This window comes from Petaurus breviceps, unplaced genomic scaffold, assembly GCF_028583685.1.
Source record: "Petaurus breviceps papuanus isolate PSGF00001 unplaced genomic scaffold, PetGlider_PUasm1.0 90681, whole genome shotgun sequence".
Taxonomy (NCBI): Eukaryota; Metazoa; Chordata; class Mammalia; order Diprotodontia; family Petauridae; genus Petaurus; species Petaurus breviceps.
The window spans coordinates 1796945-1818238 of NW_027187307.1; positions in this window are offsets into that span (position 1 = coordinate 1796945).

A 21294-nucleotide genomic window follows, 5' to 3' on the forward strand; every position below is an offset into this window, starting at 1 on the left:
CATGAGACCAAGCCCTTGAGATGCTAGAAGTGACTTCATGGATATGCTCAGAGGAATTCCCCTTCATATTTCAGTTTTGGTTTTGTTCGCTTTTCAATTTCCTGTTGGAAATAGGAGGAGGGATTGGGGAATCTCCATCCTTTGCATTCTTCTTCGGTGCTGAATCCTGCTGGTGATTGGGTTGTGGTGTTCCTAGATCTATACATCTGATCCCAATTCATTGCTAATTCGTTGCTGGTGATTTTCTTTTTCACAAAGTTTTTACTTTACTTCACTTATTAGCTAGCCTTTTCAGCAAACATTCTCTCTCCTTTTCTAATTGCTTCATTCATTTTCTTATTAGTTCTCTTTCTTGGCTCATCCATTTTGTGGAAAAAAAATAGAGGTTCATATCTGAAAACTATTAAGAAACAAAAGCCAGATTTTTAACCATTTCATATATAACAACTCTGTAATCTGCACACACAACTAAATGATTGTAAATTCCTACCCCAGCACATTGCGACTTCTAAAAGGCATGAACTTTGTCCTTCTTCCCCATCCCTCCACCCTCCAAATGACTCCAAATAGACTTGTCCAGTATCCAATTCTGTCAGGGCCCAGTAGGCAATATGGCTATCCTGTTGGAAAGTGACAAAATCACATAGACTAATTCACACTAAGATATCAGTGATTGACAAGGGCTTAAGGCATTAACCTTCCCAGGGTTATTTTCATTTTAAAATGAAATTCTTGGAAACCGAGTGGATTAACCCAGAGAAATTAGTCTGGTAGAATTTCAGGTACTCTACTGGGGAGAAGACAGTGGGGGGTGGCCTCCCCTGTACATCAAGGAGACAGCTTCTTTTTTGTTGATCAATTTTCTCATTAGTCTGGGATCCCTTCCCTAACCCCCCTACCCAAAAGCATCCCAACAAATGATAAGTCCAAAGCATAATGCTCAGTAGTAAGTAAAAACAAGAATTATTTCTGATATAATAAAGGTGAGGAGGTGATGTCATACCTTTTCAGTTATATTTCAGTGATTCAGGTAGAAATCCTGCATTTCCCTGTATGACAGAACAAATGTGAATACTATGAAAGTTGTGTTGTTTTATGACATAAGGGAGTCCCTCCTGGGGGGATGGAGGCTTCCCCTAGTGACTCTTGCTTTCTATGTCACACTCTCCCAGTGTCATGTGACTATCAAAAGGTTAGGTACCTATCTCATTGGGTACCCAGGTTGTGTCTAAGGAAAGGTCCCTGGGCCAGCCAGAGATGTCGGGGAAAACAACACTCTATAGAGCGCAGATACAGAGAATAACATTTAAAACAATAGGAATCAGTCCAATGTAAAGCTTTATTGGCAAATGGGAAAGAGGCATAAGTGAAGGGAGAGAAAGGGACCCAGTTTCCAACTCTCTCTCTCTCTCTCTCTCACACACACACACACACACATACACACACACACACACACACACTAACACAGAGTCTAAGTCACATGCGAGCACAAAGACGCAGGTCCCTTGTGTAGGAAGGCGTGCTCCCCCGGGAGAATGAAATCTTTATACCCTGATCTGAGGTGGTCCCCCTAGAACTGACCAGGGTCAGGGGTCAGGGCAACACGTTACTTGGGGAATTTGTCATCAGGGGGAAAAACAAGCTGGTGATGGACAATACATTTTTTGGGGCATACAACTGTACTAACCTTCATGATGGCCTCAAGACCATCAGGCCTAACCTCATAAGAATGGTTTCTATGCATAGATTCTATAAGTAATAGACTTCCTTAAGGAGAGATTGGCATAATGGTCTCAAGCCCACCAGGCCCCAAGCTTCTAACATATGCAGTCTTAGAGTTTGTAGAATAGCCAGCCCACACAAGAGCAGAAAGAATGTTGTAATAGAAGTCAGAGGGTCCATGTTCATATCACACTTCTACCACTTAGTTGGACAAAGACAACCTTAGGCAAAACACTTCCTTTCTCTGGGCCTCAGTTTCCTCATTTGTAAACTAGGTGGCTTTGGGGTGCCCTAAGGGAGGTTTGGCTTTGAGGAGTAAGTCAATGAGAATCCCACTATACTCTTCCTTGGTTATTTCTGGAGGCCAGGGTTAAGTGGCTGCTTTGATAAGCTGAAAAGGGCCCTGAGATCATGCCATGTGTAAGTCAGATGAAGGAACTGGGGAAGTTTCACCTGGAGAAGAGAAGACTGGGCAGGGTGGCAGGGTAAAGGAAACACATGAGCGCTGTGCACACATTTGCCAAGGTTTCTCATGTGAAGGAGGAATTAGGCTTGTTTGGCTTGGCCCTAGGGCAGTAGTAATGGGGAACTGCAAAGCAAATGGAGGTTACACATAAGGAAAATAAACTGCCTTGAGAACTGGGGAGTTCTTTCTCTGGGAGCACTGGAGAACCATATGTCAAGGTTGTTGTTTTGTAAGGTCTAGATTAGACTGATGGCCCCCAAGGCCCTCCCAGCTCAGAGCTTATGGGTAATTCTGCATGCTAACGGTAGTCCTGAGATATATCACCTTTACCAGAAAATCACTTTCCAGCTAATTATAAATAAATCGATGGGAAAATCTAAACAAATGTTCTCCTTTTCCTGTGGATAAGGCTTCTTCAATTAATTGGCATAATTCTATTGTGGTAAAGGACTTTTTTTCCTGAGTCAGTAGGGTTGTTCTGGTAGGAGGCGGCCTCCTCCAAGGCCCCAACCATCTTTTCTCTCAATCTTTTTCCTGGAATGTGGGGACACAGATATTTTGGGGGGACCCATTTTGTTGGGGCTTTAAGGCACCATTTGAACTGCCCCTGCTTCACAGCCCCGAGAGTCCCTGCTTTCTGTGTATATGTGTGTGTGTGTGTGTGGGGGGGGTGCTTAGGTCCTAAGCTGCCTTTATTTGTTAAAAACATCTGAACACAATAGAGCTCAGAGAGGTGGTCTCTATCTCTATCTCTCTCTGTCTCTTTGTCTTTCTCTGTCTCTCTTTGCTCTCTCTGTGTGTGTCTCAGTCTCTGTCTCTGTCTCTCTGTCTGCCTGTCTCTGTCTGTCTGTGTCTCTCTCCCTCTCCTCCACGCCCCCCCCCCAAGAAAAAAAGGCCCATACTTTAACTGCTTTTTTTCTTTTTGTTTTTTAATTTTAATTAGTTTAATATTTAAAATAAATAAATAAATGAAATTTCCCCTTTTAAAGAATTTTGAGAGTCACAGAATTAGAAAATTCCATTTCGTCCAACCCATACTCTTCAAAGCTTGTTGATGGATTTATTGATGAACCCCCAAAAGTTTTCCCACCCTTCATTGGAAATCTACAATTGATTAGGAGGTTGGAGAAAGAAGGGGAGATATCTCCAGGGAAAAATTCTTTACATTTTCTAGAATTTTCTTCCTGACATCAAATCTGACCTCTTTGCAACTTCTACCCACCTGAACCTTGTGCCCTCACAGTTAATATTCCAAATTCTTCTTCCTTACAGGAACTTTTTAAATGCATGAGAGTTTGTTGTTCTTCCATAATTTCAGTAGCGTCTGACTCTTTGTGACCCCATTTGGGATTTTCTTGGCAAAGATGCTGGAGTGGTTTACTACTTCCTTACTTCTCCAGCTCATTTTACAGATGTGGAAACTGAGGAAAATAGGGTTACATGACTTTCCAGGATCACACAGATAAGAAGTATCTGAGGGATCCTATACTTGACCATAAGCTGCCATGGGGGGGGGGAGGGGAGGGAGGGGGACAAAATGCGAAATTCAAGGAACTGTGGAATCGAATCCTGCAAACCAAAAAGAAACAAACAAATTAATAAAAAATAAAAAAAAAAGAAATATCTGAGGGAAGATCTGAACTCAGGTGTTCCTGACTACAGGCCTGTTGCTCTATCCCCTGTGCAACCTAAATGCCCTAACACATTTATATACTGCCTTAAAGTTTATAAACTACTTGTAATTGCTTATTTTTTTTTATTCTTTAATTTATTTATTTGTTTGTCTCCCCCCAGTCCACAGGATTCAACTCCACAACTCCCCAAACCCCACATTTTTTCCCCCCTCCCCCCCCCCCCCCCCCATGGCGGCCCACAATCAAGTACAGGATCTGTAAATACTTTCACATTATACAATGGTCAGGTTATAAGGATGGATTGTACCGGCTGGAATAAAAAATGGTAAAGAGGACATAAAATCAAATAAGAGAACAAAAAAGATCAGGTATTTTGCTTCCACCTGGATATAAATTTAGTTCTTTCTAGTTCTTTCTCTGGATGCATGTTTTTCTCTCCATCATGCGTCTTTTGGGATTGACTTATATCCCTGCATTGTTGAGAAGAGTCCAGTCTATCAAAGTTGGTCATCACACATACTTTGTGTCTGTAATTGTGTACAAATTCCTCCTGGTTCTACTCTTCTCACTCAGCATCAGTTCGTATAAGCCTCTCCAGGTAAATATGAAGACTGCCTGCTCCCCGTTTCTTATAGCACAATAATATTCCATAACATGCATATACCACAACTTGTTCAGCCATTCCCCAATTGATGGACACCCCCTTAATTTCCAATTCTTTGCCACAACAAAAAGAGCTGCTATAAACATTTTTGTACATATGGGTCTTTCTCCCATTTCTATGATCTCTTTGGGATATAACCCTAGGAGGGGTATTGCTGGATCAAAGGGTATGAAAGTATTTATAGCCCTTTGGGCATAGTTCCAGATTGCTCTCCAGAAAGGCTGGATCAGTTCACAACTCCACCAACAATGCATTACTGTTCCAACTTGCCCACATCCTCTCCAGCATTTGTCATTTTCCTGTTTTGTCATCTTAGCCAATCTGACTGGTGAGATGTGGTACCTCAGAGTTGTTTTGATTTGCATTTCTCTAATCAATAGTGAATTAGAGCATTTCTTCATGTGCTTATAGATAGCTTTAATTTCTTTCTCTGAAAACTGCCTGTTCATATCCTTTGACCATTTATCAATTGGGGAATAACTTGTATTCTTATAAATTTGACTCAGTTCTCTGTAGACTCATTTTAGAGATGAGTCCTTTGTCAGAGACATAGGTTGTAAAGATTCTTTCCCAATTTCCCACCTCCCTCTTAATCTTGGTTACATTGGCTTTATTTGTACAGAAACTTTTCAATTTCATGTAGTCAAAATTATCCATTTTACATTTTATAATGTTCTCTAATTCCTGTTTCGTCATAAAGTCATTCCCTCTCCACAAGTCTGATAGGTAAACTATTCCTTGTTTTAGCAGACTGCTTACAGTATCAACCTTTATACCTAGATCATGAACCCATTTAGACTTGATTTTGGTATATGGTGTTAGATAATGGTCTATATCCAGTTTCTGCCATACTATATTCCAGTTTTCCCAGCAGTTTTTGTCAAATAGTGAGTTCTTATCCCAAAAACCAGGGTCTGGGGGTTTATCAAACAATACATTACTGTAGTCATTAACTTCTGAATCTCGTGTGCCTAATCTATTCCATTGATCCACTCCTCTATTCCTAAGCCAGTACCAAGTAGTTTTGATGACTGCTGCTTTATAATACAGATTGAAATCTGGTAAAGCTAGTCCACCTTCCCTAGCATTTTTTTTTCATTAATTCCCTTGATATTCTGGACCGTTTATTCTTCCAGATGAATTTTGTTACTATTTTTTCTAGCTCTATAAAGTAGTTTTTTGGTAAATTAATTGGTATGGCACTAAATATATAATTTAATTTAGGTAAAATTGTTAACTGCTTTTTTTCTAGAGATTCCGCCAGCAGGCAACCTCTGACCTCCCTCTGGGTTTGGAGTCAGATGGTCATTTTCCCTGGAAGCTGAGAACATTTCATGGAGGAGACAGGTTTGGAGCTGGCTTAGGAAGGCTTAGGAGTAGAAGCAATCCAGGTGGACCAAAGCTGAGAGATAGAAGCCCATAAGGTCACTGGTCTGGCTGCAACAGAGGGGCATGAAGGGGGTGGTATGAGGTAAGACTGGAGAAGGCCCTGAATGCCCAGCTGAGAAATCTATACTTTATCCTGTGGGTAGTAAGGACACATTGAAGGCTTTTGAACAGGGGATGGATTATAGAGGGTATCTCAGAGTTAGGAAGACAGACAGACAGGAAGTGATAAAGGCTTGGACCAAGACAATAGCAATGGAAATTGGAAAGAGGGGCAGCTAGAAGGGACATGGGGAAGGAAGAGTCAATAGGATTTGGACAACTGATTGGAGGTAGGGAGTAAGTGGGAGAGGAATCCATGGTGATACTGAGTGTTTGTGCTGGGGAGATGGGAAGAATGGCATTTCCCAGGGGTTTTGGGGGCCCATCTTGAGCCTTTGTTTCCTCCTCTGTAACAGGTATCTTAATAATGTCTAGAGTAGCTCTCTGGGTGGTTGTTGCAGAGCTCAAAGTCAGCAAAGTTTAAAGCACATTTAATGAATGTCAATTGTCATCCAACTCTTGTATTGCTTTAAGACGTGGAACATGACAGTCTGGGAAGGACTGAAAATGAGAACCGAGCCAGAGGGCAAGAGAGGGGCATATGGGGAGTGGGAGCAGGATGCAGCCCAGAAAGAGGAAGGGGCTTAGGAACACTGAAGTGAAGGACGTGATCAGGGAAATAAATGTCTGATTGGAAAAGAAGATGGCCCTGGACCACACTGAGGGCAAGAGATGACAAGTGGGCTATGCTCCAGAGCATGCTGGGAGGGCGCCTGTGGCGGACTGGTGGGAGAACGTGGACAAAAGTCATGCAGGCTAGACAGGCAGGCAGGAGTGGTAATCTGCATCTCTGGAGGGGACACCCACATCAGTGAAATGAGAAAGCTACAGTAAAAAGAAAAGCACAAGGAGAATGAACTTCCTGAGGACATGATTTTGTCCCTGTACTTAGTCATTTCTCTCCAAAATGCTGTTGGAGCCCTTTCCTGTTCCTCTAACACCTTGTGGCCCTTTAGAATGAGGTATATTATAGAACTCTCTGGCTTGTGATACTGACAAATAAGTACAAATTTCTTACAGTAAAGAACCTAGAAGATGTTACAGCCACCAAATTAACTCTTAATAAATTATTGGAGGCAGGACAAGAGGCAGCAGAAAGAACACCAGACTTGGAATCAGAGGTTCTGAATCCAAATCTCACCTTTAATTTGCTACCCATGTGACCTTGAGCAAGTCACTTTTCCTCCCCGTGCCTCAGTTTCCTCCTTTGTCAAATGACTCGAGGGTCTTGGAGCTTTGAGTTCTCTTTTAGCTCCAAATCAGTGATCCTCTGCTTTTGGTGGGGAACTAGAAGCTAACTGTGCTGACTTATGCTCCTGGGGGCCCCTGTGGACTTTCAGATCTCCCATGTTGTTTCATTCCTGCTTCTGCATTTAGAAGATACAATAGTTCCTGTTTTGAATTTACTTTTCTATGGAACTTCAGATCTGTGGCTTCAGTGGTGTGGGCCCTCCCCTCAGTGCCAGGTTCTTATCCTCCACCATGCTGTTCTAGCTTTGTCTGGAATTTGTTCATAGAGATTCCCCACCTCAGAAGCTCTAGGCCTTCCTCTGGGACTTTGGGTCCCAGTGCCTCCCTCTAGCTGTCTCTGCCTGCTCCCACTTCCATGGCCAATTCAGCCTCCCCCTTTTCCGATATTCACTTTAACCTACCACTGATCCTTGGTTTAAGTTGCTGCAGCCCTTATATTCACCTTGAGGAGGCCTTGGGCTTCCGGTGAATGTCAGCTTTCTATGACTTCCAGGCCTAGAGCGTTCCTGGAAATATATTGATGAGAATAGATGGGTTTTTATGGCCTTTAAAAGTTTGGAAACACCCCAGGGTGATCCAACCTGATGCCTTCCTCTTCCTCAGATCTGGCTCTGGCTCAGTGTCTAACAGATCAACCTGAGTGGGAAAGGAGGGAGGCAGATCATCCCTAGCATTTCACCAGAGAGGGAAACTCCCTCCCTTGTTAGGCACTGGCTAATCACTAGGTTTTCCCAGAATTAGGAATCAGAAGGTTGGTTGGGACCTTAGCACCCAACAAGGCCTCATCATCCCCTGAAGGAATCACCACCATAATGTTCTCTCCACTTGGTCACCCACCCTGTGCTTGAAGACCAGTAAGAGGGTGAGCCCCTCCCCTCCTCAGGTAGCTCCTTCCACTTTTGGCCTCCCTGCACCTTGGCTCATGAGGCCGCTGAGAACTTCTTCCCTGAGAACAAGTCTCATATCTCCTTGTCATGACAGTCCTTTAAATACTTGAAGCAAGTTGGCAGATGGCCCCTGAATCTACTCTTTCTCAGGCTAAACTTCTCTGGTTCTTTCAGCTGACTTTCCTATGGCATGAATGCAAAGCTCTCCCCTATCCTGGTTCCCCTACTTTGTATGCCATCTGGCTTATCTATGTCCTTCTTAACAATGTGGCTCTGGGAAGAAAGCCAGGCCTCCAGAAGATGGCAGAGGAAGGCAGAGGACAGAGGAACCATCTCTTCCTCATATTCCTAATTTGCAGGGAGTCACCTTCTTGGTTCTTCTAGGTTCTTTCTTCTCTGTCATCTTCTCTGCCCTCACTGCCATTTCCTTTACTTTGGTATTTGGTTTCTCGGGTTTCTTTGTAGCTCTTGTGGTTAGGACAGTCTTGTCTCTGGATTTCTACTAGGATTTCTTTCATCTTCTGGGTTCAGTTCTTGGCTTCTTCTCAGGCCATAGTATTTCTTCATTGCATTTAGCATGTCCTTCTCTTTATCCCTGTCTCCAGTCCCATTTTCTGGATTAGAGCTTTGTGATTGTGTCAGACTCGCTTCCCATCTCCATCCTTTTGGATTATGTACACCGGCCCCTATGGCCTGCATTCAGGGCCCAAGACTAGGGACTGCCCATTGCAAGGATTCTGAGAACTGTCATCAATCTCCTGGTGGATGGACAGATGTTTTAGCTTTGGCTCCTTCTCTATTTCCTTCTCTATCCTTCCATAGACAAGTGGAAGATTAGCTAGAACACTGGGCTATGAGTCAGTTGAAATCTGGCCTCAGATACTTCCTACCTGTGTGACCCTGGGCAAGTCATTTAACCTCTCTCAGCCTTAGTTTCCTCACAATGACATGTGGATAATGTATTGAACCTGGAAGATAATATATGCTTAATAAATGCTTCTTTCCTTCGTTGTACAGTCCTCAGTCTGGGATTCTCTCATTCCCATGCTCTGAGACTGCCAAGTCCTTAGCAGATGTTCTTGATTGTGTTGGTATGAAGCCTTCTGCCAGGTCTTCCATGCTGCCATGGCCCTTTCTCCCAATGCGGTCCAGGTCAGGAGCTGTCCAGGTAGTGGGCTAGCCCTGTCTCCTGCTTGGGGTCTGCTTCACTTGCGCCCTTGGCTTTGGCCTCCTTTGCCTTGTCTACTCTCAAGGCTTTTTTATGTAGGCCCAGAGGAGTTTCTAGATGGTGCTCTTTGGTTTTCTTTATCCTTCTTCCTTGGGGCACATTTTTAGAACTTCACTAGAGTGTTTGGCCAGAGTGGATCTAGGCTCCTCTCAGTCTTATCATGCCAACCTCTTCCCATAATTCCCTACTGATGATGTGATAGTATGCTTTTTATGCATGAAGGCCTCGCCTGTACTGTCTTTGCAGGCAGGACAATTTGACTTATTTACTCTCACGGTAGCCTTGCAAAGGGGGCGAAGCAGTTTCATTCCTTCTCCAGTTGTCTTGAACAACTTCTCTTCCTCTGTGTTTAGCCTTGCATTCAAAATTATGGAGGAAAACCTAAACACAGGGAAAGGTTTGGTCAATCTCTCCTGAAATGGGAGGGGAAAGTCTCCCATCAGGGGAGAGAGTAGGAGCCTCCTCTCCTCCCCCTCCCCCCACACCCCCTGTGCCCCACACCCACAGTTTCAACATGACAGACATGTCCCAGCAGATACCCCAATGGCCCTCTCTCCACCTGCTTCTCTGCAAAGTGTCTCCCCCACAAAAAATAAAACAACAGTTTATTGATTGTTGACTGAAAGAATGTGTCCTTTAGCTTTGTCAGTATGGCACTAACATTGTCCACATTTTTCTAAGCTAGACAGTGCTTCTGGATGGCTACAGATAAGGAGGAGATAGTTTATTATTAGGTTGTTTTGTTCTGTTCCACTCTTCGCTATAAATTTAATTGAGTGGGAATGTAAAGATTAGGTTTTTGTTAGCCTCTATCTGTGTCAGCTCAAACGTGTGATAACTGGATTGGGCTGGTTTTGAAAATTGTCTGTGGCTTCCAAATAGATCCTGACATCGCATACTCTCATTTGTATGGCAAGTAGTATATTTATTTGCATGTCATTCCTCTTCATTTTAGGTCCCTACCCCCACCCAATCCGAGTTTTGTGAAAATCAAGTTTCCTATGGGAGAAAACCTGGATGCCAAAGAAAACCTTGGCAATAATGGGTACTTTTGTAGGGCTTAGTTTTAAGTCTGAGAAGTATTTTACTTGTATTGTCTCATTTGACCTTTGATGAGGAAACTGAGTATCTAAGAGCTTTAAATTGTCCAAAGTCATTCTGCAAACGACTGTATACTGCAGACCTTCAAGAGGTCTGCTTCATTTTCTCCCCACCTGTCCCAGTCATTGAGTTCCCCTCCATTTCAGCAAGAAAATAAGGGGTACCAGTGCAGCTGGAGGCTAGAGTGGCAGTATCCCCCTGAGGCCACAAGGCTTTCCTTATATCTGGAAAGAGTGTCCTTCCCAAGGTCAAAAGCTCCCAGAAGCTTGCAGCATCCATGACAAAGCTCCCTAGAGGGCAGTTATATGCCAGGCCATGTAGCAACACCCCCTATATTCTGTAAATCATATCAGGTCTGCCATCGCTTTGGGAAAAGATGTATTCCTCATCTGCCCTGTGATACTTGTGATCTTCTAAACCACAGTGGTCTCTCCCTGGCTACAACTTCCCTAAATGGACTGTTCCCCTATTAGAATATAAGCTTCTTGAGTACTGGAGCTATCTTTGCTTTCCTATTTATGTCTGTCCGACTTAGCACAGTGATTGGTACATATTAAGAGCTTAAAATGTTTATTTATTATTTATAATTTATAATATTTATTTATTCATTCATTTAAAGGAATTTGCTTCATATTTCTGTGTATATGTGTGTATGCAATTTTTATATATAGTATTTTATTTTTTTCCAATTACATGTCGAGACAATTTTTAGCAGTCATTTTTTACAAGATTTTGAGATCCAAATTTTTCTCCTTCCCTCCCTCCCCTGCTCTCTCTCCCTTCCTCTCTTCCTAAAATGGTAAGCAATTTGATATAGGTTATGCATGTGCTGTCATGTAAAACACATTTCCATACTAGTCACAGTTGTAAGAAAAGAAACAGATCAGAAGGAAAAACAATGAAAAAAGGATAAAGTAAGTAAAAAAAAGTATGCTTCGATCTACATTCAGAGTCCATCAGTTCTTTATCTGGATGTGGATGGCATTTTCCTTTGTGAGTCCTTTCTACTTGTCTTGGATCATTGTGTTGCTGAGAAGAGCTGAATCATTCATAGTTGATCATCCCACAGTGTTACTGATACTGTGTACTATGTTTTCCTAGTTCTGCTCATTTCACTTTGCATCAGTTGGTACACATCTTTCTAGGTTTTTCTGAAATCTGCCTGTTCATCATTTCTTGTTACACAACAGTATTCCATTAACTTCATTGGATATGCAATTTTGATGAATGACTAAAATGGTCTTTATTAAGCATTCACCATGCCAGGTTCAGTGTTAAGCATTGGGCAAACAAATACAAACGAGCAAAACATTCCCTGACTTCTACAGCATTCCCTCTGGGGTGACTTTGCTTTGAAAGTCCTTTTTCAAATTTTAAAATGGTTTCTTTCATTATTATATCACTTACATCCTTCCATCTGGTCCTTCCCTTACCCCATCCACAAAGTCCTCCCTTCTAACAGGAAAAAAAGAGAAGAAAAAAGAACGCAGCTCGTCGAACTAACCACCATCTCCCCCACGGTCCTGCAATGTTCATTCAGGGTTCCACTCCCATAATTCCCCATCCTGGCATGACGGGAGAAGGGTGCCTTCTCCTGCCTCTTGCATGGAGCCAGGATTGCTTATTATCGTGCCACAGTATTCACTGTCACGTTTTTGTTGTTCTTTCATTGTGTGTTTTGTTTTGCTGATGCCACTTCACAGGGCAGTAGGCCATCCTGTCTCCCAAAGCTTCCTGCTGTTCTTCATTTTCATCATTTCTTCAGCACAATAGTATTCAAAGTCTTTTTTAGTGATTTACATAGCAGATTGCAGCAATGTTTACCCAATGTCCTGAGCTAAAGGATTATGACCTTTTGGTGCCAAATAGTTTAGGTCAGATCTCTCCCCAACAGGATTTCTGCAAACAATGAAATATGCATGGGAATATTTTTTTCCAACAGTCAGACAGTACTATGGTCATGCTTTTCCTGATGTAGTTTGAATAGATGACCATTGTCCATTTGAAGGGGTTTGGTGGAGATTTCCCCTCACTGTTCACCTGTGGGTCCCTTTTGCTTGTTTTTGAGATCAGTTGGAGGGAAAGGCATGAGTAGGTTTGCCCTTGCTGTGACATCAAAGGCATTTATTTTTTCTTCCCCTTTGGTTCCATGAGAAATGAAAATAAAATTGAAAAATCCCAGCTTTCTTAGATCCAAGTCCAGACTAGCTGCTAGGGGATAAACAGATCAATCACATCAACTGTAGCACTTTCAGATATAATCCTCTTGCATTGAAATAGTTATCAGTGTTCTCTGAAATTCCAGATGATCAGTGGCCCTGGCGCTCTGCCTTTTTACCCCTGGTGGAGCATTCACTATCTGCCCAGGGGAACATGGTATTAGTAACTACAAGCTCCTTCTGAGGCCAAATATAGGTTTGGGGCTTTTATGATAAGTATAATGGCTACATCCCCACTTTCAGCCATCCATGGATGACCCACAATGATGGCTCAGGACCACATGGGGCATCAGTGCTGGGCAGGACATGGATGCCTCCCAGAAGCAGAGGTCTCTTGATTCCAGAGCCCTGGCAGCCAAGGACCATCCCTTGTCTCTGTCCAATCTGTCTCTGTGAGGACCCTGCTACCTTTTGCTGACAGCTACCTGCAGGGAGTTATGGGGCTAGAATTCCAGGGATATCATGTAAGCAATCTGTGCGATTTGTTTGAGCTTCACACTCACCTCTCAGTTACACAGAGGATTTCTCAACTGATGCTTTGTGCTCATTTGTTACTGGTTCAAAAAACTTTGCTTTGTTGAGGGTCTGCTCACTCAGCCACCTTGGGCAATGCTATAATTAGCAAATGAAAATCAAATCATCTAGCCAGTTAAAGAGCTGGATTTGGACTCCGAAGACAGGGCTGAATTCCAGCTCTGTGGCTTCCTAGCTATATACCCTGGGACAAGTCTTTAATCTCTCTGGGCCTCAGTTTCCCCTTTTTTAAAATGAGGGGGTATTCGGAGGTCTCTTCCTTCTCTAAAACTGCTCCTCTAATTCAGAGTCACCCCTCTTTTCTCTACCTGATGCTTCACGGCTCTGCCCTCTCTGCTCTTCCTCTCTTCCTTTCTGTTGGGTCAAGGAGACATCTTTCTCAGCTCTTCCACATCGTTCAAGTGACCACCTGGCAAGGCAAGTATGGATTGGTGTCTTTTTTCAGGGAGAAATGCCTGCTGAACTTTATGAGGATTATTGTACAGGATTATATAGAAGTCATTTCTAATAGATTTGCATGTGTTGAGCTGGGAATTTCCATCGACAATGCACACATGATTGGTCTCCAATTACACTGGGTTGGTATGTTCATTATTGAGCTAACAATTTCCCATCGAATCTAGTAGTCCATGTACCTAGTAGTTCTAATGAAGTCTATCCCTTTACTCTCTCACTCACTTTCTCCAAATTGCCTCTTTCCTTCACGTAGTTTGGTTCCCTAAGCTTTTAGTTGGCTGGTGCCTCTCTTCTGGGATCCTTAGGATTGCCCAGCAAAAGCTCAGGAAGAAGTGGCAGAAGGTGTAGGTGGAGAGTTGATTAAATAGCTCCCCCTCTTCCTGCCTGAGTATCAAGTTCTTACAAACCTACAAACTTAAAAACTGGCTAATATTCCTTCCTGCAGACACTCTGTAACCTCCTAGAAGCCAAGCCTTCTACGAACCAAGCCATCCACCCTAGGGAACTGGGATATTTCCTTTTCCTCTGTAGAGTTTGGGTTGGGAGGCACTGACTGGCTACACCAGCCCAACAGGCCATTCTACCCAGAGCTCCCCAACCTGCTGCAGATGGGTTTGAGAGAATGACACTGTGAAATGCCACAGATCCTAATTATAAAATTGAAGAAACAATTAAATATATGCATTTCACTGAAGGATCATTCTGGATTCATGACAACCCAATTGATTCCTCTTTCCCTAAAAATGCTATGCTTTATTTGGACTCTTAAATCATTTGGAGTTACCTTCAATCTAGCCAGTAATCTATTTCCCAGAAGCCATAAAACATCTAATTCAGTCACACTATTAGGTCAATTTCTATTGAAATTTTATCCAACCCCTCCTCAAAGAACTCTCTCAAGGGGATTATGAATGCAAGAATTTACTTAAGTGGGAGGCAGCATAGGGCGTTCAGATAAAATCAGTCATTGGATTGGGAGTGAGAGTAGTTGAGGTCCTACACTCCTTCAGCCACTCAAACCTTGGGACATGGTTTAGCCTCTCTGAGCCTTGGTTTCCTCATCTGCTCAATGAGGGAATTGTATCTCTAAGTGGACTAGGGTCACTTCAAGCTTTAAATCTCTACTCAATAATTTGTGCAGAATTTTAAACATGGATCTCACAAGTAATTGGTAGCTTCAAATAGAAGTTACAGGTTCAAAACATCATCTTGAAAGACGTTTTGAATAATGCTTCTCCATTTGGGCCTATGAAGGAAATAGTTCATGGAGAAGAAGGAAAAGAAGACCTTGGGTTTTGCTCACATAGATCATAGAACTTCAGAGTTTAAAAGGGCTTTGGATGTCATCTCGTCAAAACACCCTCATTTTACAGACAAAGAAACAGTTTCCAAAATGGGAGAGGATGAGCCTAAGTCACATTGCAAGTTGGTGAAAGAACTGATATTATAGCACAGGAACTCCCCTCCCCTTCCCCAAAATGTCATTCCCAACTCTGCATCTTTCACTAGCATCTGCCATGTCCTGGATCCTGGCCTTTCGCTTGGCCTAGTCCCCTGATCTGTTTGCTCCATACACTCATAAGGTAGGTGAGATAAGGTAGCAATCATGCCACAACCTTTGGCTGGGGCTAAGGCACAGAGGCATAGTGAATATTTTCTGCAGTTTACCCAACAAAGTATAGGCTGCATCATTTGCTGTCCCTTCTCCCATTCTGACATGGCATATTGCCCGCTTCATTTCCTCTTCCCATTCATGTGCATAGGGAAGGAGAGGACAGGACAGGAGCAGGAACCACACCCGCGATTGCCTTGCTATAGGCTGGGGAACCTCAGTGATGAAACTCCCACTTGTTCTGCAACCTAGAGTCTTAAGCAGCCACCTACTTAGAGGTTGGGAGGAAATAGACATTTATTAAGCACCTATGATATACCAAGAAACATCATGAGAGCTTTACATGTATCTCATCTGATCGTCACAACAACTCTGGGGGGTAGGTTTGAGTATTATCCCCATTTTACAGGTGAAGAAACTGAGGCAAAAAGAGTGAGGCAAAAAATGATTTGTCCAGCATCACACAGCTAGTTAGTGTCTGAGACCAGATTGAAACTCAGATCTTCCTGACTCCAGGCCAAGTGATCTATCTACCATGCCACCTAGCTGCCTAAAGTGACTTACTTTATTAGAGTCACAAAATCCAAATGTATTATTCAGTCAACAAGAGTATATTAAGTACCTACTATGTGCCAGGCACTTAGTATCAGAGGCAGGCTTTGAACTCACGTTTTTACAGCCCTGAAATCAACTCTCTATCCACTATACTGTTCTTCCTTTATGCATAGGGAAAGCAGCTGGAAATGAAACTGGGACTAATCTCAATGCTAATCTTCCAGATACCAGAAGGAAAGAAAGATAGGCTCATTTATTTGCCTGAGCTGTATCCTATGCCTGGAATTTTCTCCTTCTTCAACTCTACCTGCTATATAATCTTTAGCTTCCCTCAAGTCTCATATCAGGTACCACCTCACTCTGGAAGCTTTTCCTGATTTTCCTAGTTATTAAAGTTCACTATGTCTTATCCTCCAATTATCTGATATTTACTTCGCTTTTGTCTTGTAGTATTCTCTGTCCCCCTGATTTTCAGATTATTCCTTCATGTTAGACTCACTGCTTCACTCCTAATGCTGTGGCTTGTGAGACCCCACTAGTGGGTTTCCTATTAATAGTAAGAAAATAAATTCAATGAGCTCTTAGCAAAGACATTTATTCAAGCAGCATAGCAAAAATAGTCCTTTTGGATCATAAACAAGGCTCACACACTCCCATAAATATGCACGACATCCATGAGGATAGTGGGCAAACTTAAAGGAAAATGTTAACAAGGCACACAGGGAACACACCCCAAACTCTAGATGTTTACAGCCACTCTTCCTCTTCCTAAAGTCCTGCCAAAGTTCAGGGCACGATGCCTCTGTCAGACAGACCAATATGCTGGACTCCCTGGGCTAGTTTCTCAACAGGCAAATGTGGTCTTTACCACCTTCGCTTTAGGTTCAGCTGCGATCCTCAGCCGACTACATTTCCTTAGAATTCCCATAAGCCTCTCCAGTTCTCATCCTTTATGTCCTAGGCTCTTGAGCTTCCTATTTGCCATGTAGGAAATAGAAGAACCAAGTCCTCTTCTTGCCTTTCAGTATTCCCAGTTGAAGGCTGGCTGTGCTTAGAGACTTCACATTAACTTCTGGTAACAATCTAGTTCATTTCCCAAATTACCATCTCTGCATGCTGAACCACAGCTAGGAAATACCCATTAATCACCAAACAGTTCTGGGGCTTAGAATTCTTCAGTTATTAAAAAAAAACTCCATAGTTCTCCTGTTGGTTACATATTATCTATGCAAATGGGTGGCTGGAAAAATTATTCTGATCCAGTATATGACCTGGGGTGGGGAGTAGGAGGTCGGGGAGTAGTTCGCTGTTTTAGCTGGCCTTCTTCATCTACAAATAAGCTATTCAAAGTCTCAGGTCCCTAATTTTGTATAGCCTCACCATTGTATCTCTATGTCTCTCTCTTAGCTCCTTAGGACCTACAGATTTCCTTAATCTTTTCCAAGGAAAACAAAAGCAAGAAAGAGAAATTACTATCTGAAGAAGCTTTGCAAATACTGAGGAAGGAAGAAAATCAAAAAGTAAAAAAGAAGGGAAAGATATGCCCAACTGAATACAGAATTCCAGAGAATGGCAAGAATAGAAAAGAAGGTTTTCTTAAATAGCCAATTCAAAGAAATGGAAGAAGACGATAGAATGGGAAAGACAAGACATCTCTTCAAGAAAATTAGAGACATCCAGGGAATGTGTCATGAAAAAATGGGCATGATGAAAGACAAAAATGGTAGGGACTTAAAAGAAGCAGAAGAGACTAAGAAGAGGTGGCAGGAATACACAAAAGAACTATACAAGAAAGATCAGTGATAACCATGATGGTGTGGTTACTGATGTCTGGGAGAGTGAAAATTTCTCAGACAGTTTTGGATTGTTTAACTTCCCTCTTCCTCCTCCATTACTGCTGTCAATCAGCAGCAAGCCCTTTCTGGAGGCTTTCGACCCCCACCTTCAGTTCTTTGTCTCTTTTCCTGCCTCTGTGAGCCCCTCCTCCTGGCCAGTGGGAGTCAGGGACAGCCTGAGTTCACTCCCCCAACCAATGGGAGTGAGGGACAATGGGGGAAATATGACCCTGCTGTGTTAGGGTTTAAAAACTTTGTTCGCCACCCCTTGTGATCCTCTTCTTCATGATCAGTCATGGGGAAGACCGCCCTCTTGTCTCGGAGAAGATAAATTCCTGTTCTTATCCTAAGAGATCTCCATGTTCTTGATTAAATTTTGGATGAGGTTTTTTTTTTTATCCCAAACACTGATCAAGAGTCAGACATCTTGGAGAAGTCAAGTCTTCGGAATCATTGCTAACAGTAAGGGTAGTGGAGGTGATAGAATTCCAGCCGAGATATTTAAATCCTAAAAGATGCTACTGTTAATGTGCTGCACTCAGTATGCCAGCAAATTTAGAAAACTCAACAGCGGACACTGGATAGAAAAATATCAGTTTGCATCCCAATCGTAAAGAAAGGCAATGCCAAGGAATGTTCAAATTACTGAACAGGTGCACTCATTTCACATGCCAGCAAGGTTATACTTGAGGTTCTGCAAGCTAGGCTTCAGCAATATGCAATCTAAGAATTACCAGAAGAGCAGGCTGGGTTTCAAAGAGGCAGAGGAGCTAGAGACTAAAATTGTCCACATTCACCGGATTATGGACAAAGCAAGGGAATTCCAGAAGAACATCTACTTCTACTTCATTGACTACACTAAAACCTTCAACTGTGTGGATCACAACAAAATGTGGCAAGTTCTCAAAGAGATGGCAGTACCAGATCATCTTACTTGTCTCCTAAGGAACCTGTATGCAGGCCAAGAAGCAACAGTTAGCAACAAACAGAGAATAACAGATTGGTTTAAGATTGAAAAAGGAATACAACAAGGCTTTATATTGTCAACTTGTTTATTTAACTCATATGCAGAGTACATAATGTGAAATGCCAGACTGGATGAATCAAAAACTGAATTAAGGTTTCTGGGAGAAATATCAACGATCTGAGATATGCAAATGATACCACTCTGATGGCAGAAAGCGAAGCAGAATTAATAAGCCTCTGGATGAAGGTGAAAGAACAGAGTGTAAAAGTTGCCTCTAAGGTCCTGGCAACTGGACCCATCACTTCCTGGAAAATAGAGGGAGAAGAAATGGAAGTAGTGTCAGATTTTATATTCTTGGCCTCAAAGATCACAGCAGATGACAATGGCAGCCATGGAATTAATAAATGCTTGTTCCTTGGAAGGAAAGCTATGGCAAATCTGGACAGCAGACTAATAAGCAGAGACATTGTCTTCCCAACAAAGACCCTTACAGTCAAAGCTATAGTTTTTGTTTTTGTTTTTTTTTCCGATAGCAATGTATGGCTATGAGAGTTGGACTATAAGGCAAGCTGAGCACTGCAGAATCGATGCTTTCAAATTGTGGCGCTGGAGAAGACTTTGGAGAGTCCCTTGGACAGCAAAGAGATCAAATCAGTCAATACTTAAAGAAATTAATTGAGGCCATTCACTGGAAAGACAAATACAGAAGCTGAAACTTAAATCCTTTGGTTATGTAATGAGAAGACAGGGATCATTGGGAAAGACTCTGATGTTGGGAAAGTTTGAAGGCAAAAGGAACCAGGAGTTGCAGAGGATGAGATTAATAGATAATGTCACAGAAACAACAAACATGAACTTGGTCAGACTTTGAGAGATTGTGCAGGATAGAAGGGCCTAACATGTTATGGTCCATGGGGCTGTGAAGAGTCAAACATGCTTGAATGACTGCACAGCAAAAAGAGCCACACTGTTTCATCTCTGCCTTTGGAGCCTGTGCACCTAGCTACATACCTTATGCATAGGAAATACTTGTTGATTTGAAATGTGTTGGAATGAATGAAACAATAGGGACTCTCATGAGTTAGCCTTGGGGAGCATGATGGTAGCAATCAACCCTTTTAAAAGAATATTCCCAGCAACTGAATTGAGTTGTTGCTGTATTTAGCAAGCCACAAAAAGGGTGGAAGCTTTGTTCCTTTTTGAAGAATATGGGCAATGAAAGAAAGAAGTTGGGTTTTTATTGGTTTTAATTTTGAGCTGTTCCATTGAATAGAAAGTATTAGTGTGAGGGTTAGGGAATTCCACAATTAGAAGCAATTGGGAGCACGGGCCATTGAAATATTTAATTATCTGGGCATTGCTCTGCTTCTGGGAAGTATTTAAATAAAGAAAAAGGGTACACAACAAGGCTGACCTCCTCAAATGAAAGCAGGGGAATAGGCAAGTATTCATAGTGGAAACAACATGCCCGTTGAGTAGCCCCCTCAACAGTAGCATGGGAATAATTAGGAATTTTAAAGTTAGGCTGCTGAAGAGCCATTTGGCCAAAGGTGAGAACCAGCATTCTGTGAATGTGAACAGGCAGGCTTAGTTATATACCTGCATGGCATATTCAAAAGAATGAACTAAATCTCGTAACTCAAGACTGGGCCTCAAGCAACAGACTGGCTTTTGTCCTTGCAAAGGACCGTTTGGGGAATTCTGTTTTGCCTTGTGTAATTCATTGATCCTGTGCTATTCTAGTTTAAGGAATGAACATAAGGACTATGCCAGGGGAGGGGAACCAGCAGCTTTGAGGCCACATATGGCCCTTTAGGTACTCAAGTGTAGCCCTTTGACTAAATCCCAACTTCACAGAACAAACCCCCTTAATAAAAGAATTTCTTCTGTAAAACTTGGACTGAGTCAAAAGGCTGTACCCAAGGACCTAGAAGGCCACATGTGGCCTCAAAGCCTCAGGTCCCCCACCCCTGGACTATGCCCAAAGCACTCATTGTCCCATTTCCTTATGTTCTGTCTGTGCCTTCAGCCGCTCCCAATTACTGGATAATGCAACAGTGGCCTTGACCAGAAATACTCCCCCCCCCCCAATCAATGTGGATTGGAATTGTAGTGAGGATGTGAATGTACTTATGACAGAATGTCATACCTCCCCCAACATATACACCCATGTCCTCCCCCAGGTTAACTACTGCAGATTCAGAGTGCTCTGAGGGTAAACATACCCTTAAAATCATGGCTCAGGAGTCCTCAGCAACTTTAATTTTACTTTCCTAGTCAGCCAGAGGGCACAATTACTGGCAAACAAAAACATTGAATGAAATAGCATCAGAAGAACAGCAATAACCACACATTTCCCCCATAAGCCTGGAGCATAGTTCTCCCAAATACACATGCCATCAGTGGGAAGGGTGAACAGAAAAGAGAACATGTGTATAGGCAAGGAGTGCATGTGTGGAAGGGAATCCCATATGGAATATATGTCATGGGAACACACAGATAGAGGGCAACGCAGATAGAGAAGATGGCAGGAAGGGCAGAAAGAAGGAAAGGGGGGAAAGGGAAGGAAAGAGAGAAAGAAGGAGGGAAGGAAAGGGGGCAAAGGAAGGAAGGAGGGATGGAATGAAGGAAGAAAGGAAAGAACGAAAAGGGAAAAGGGAAGGAAAGAGGGAAAG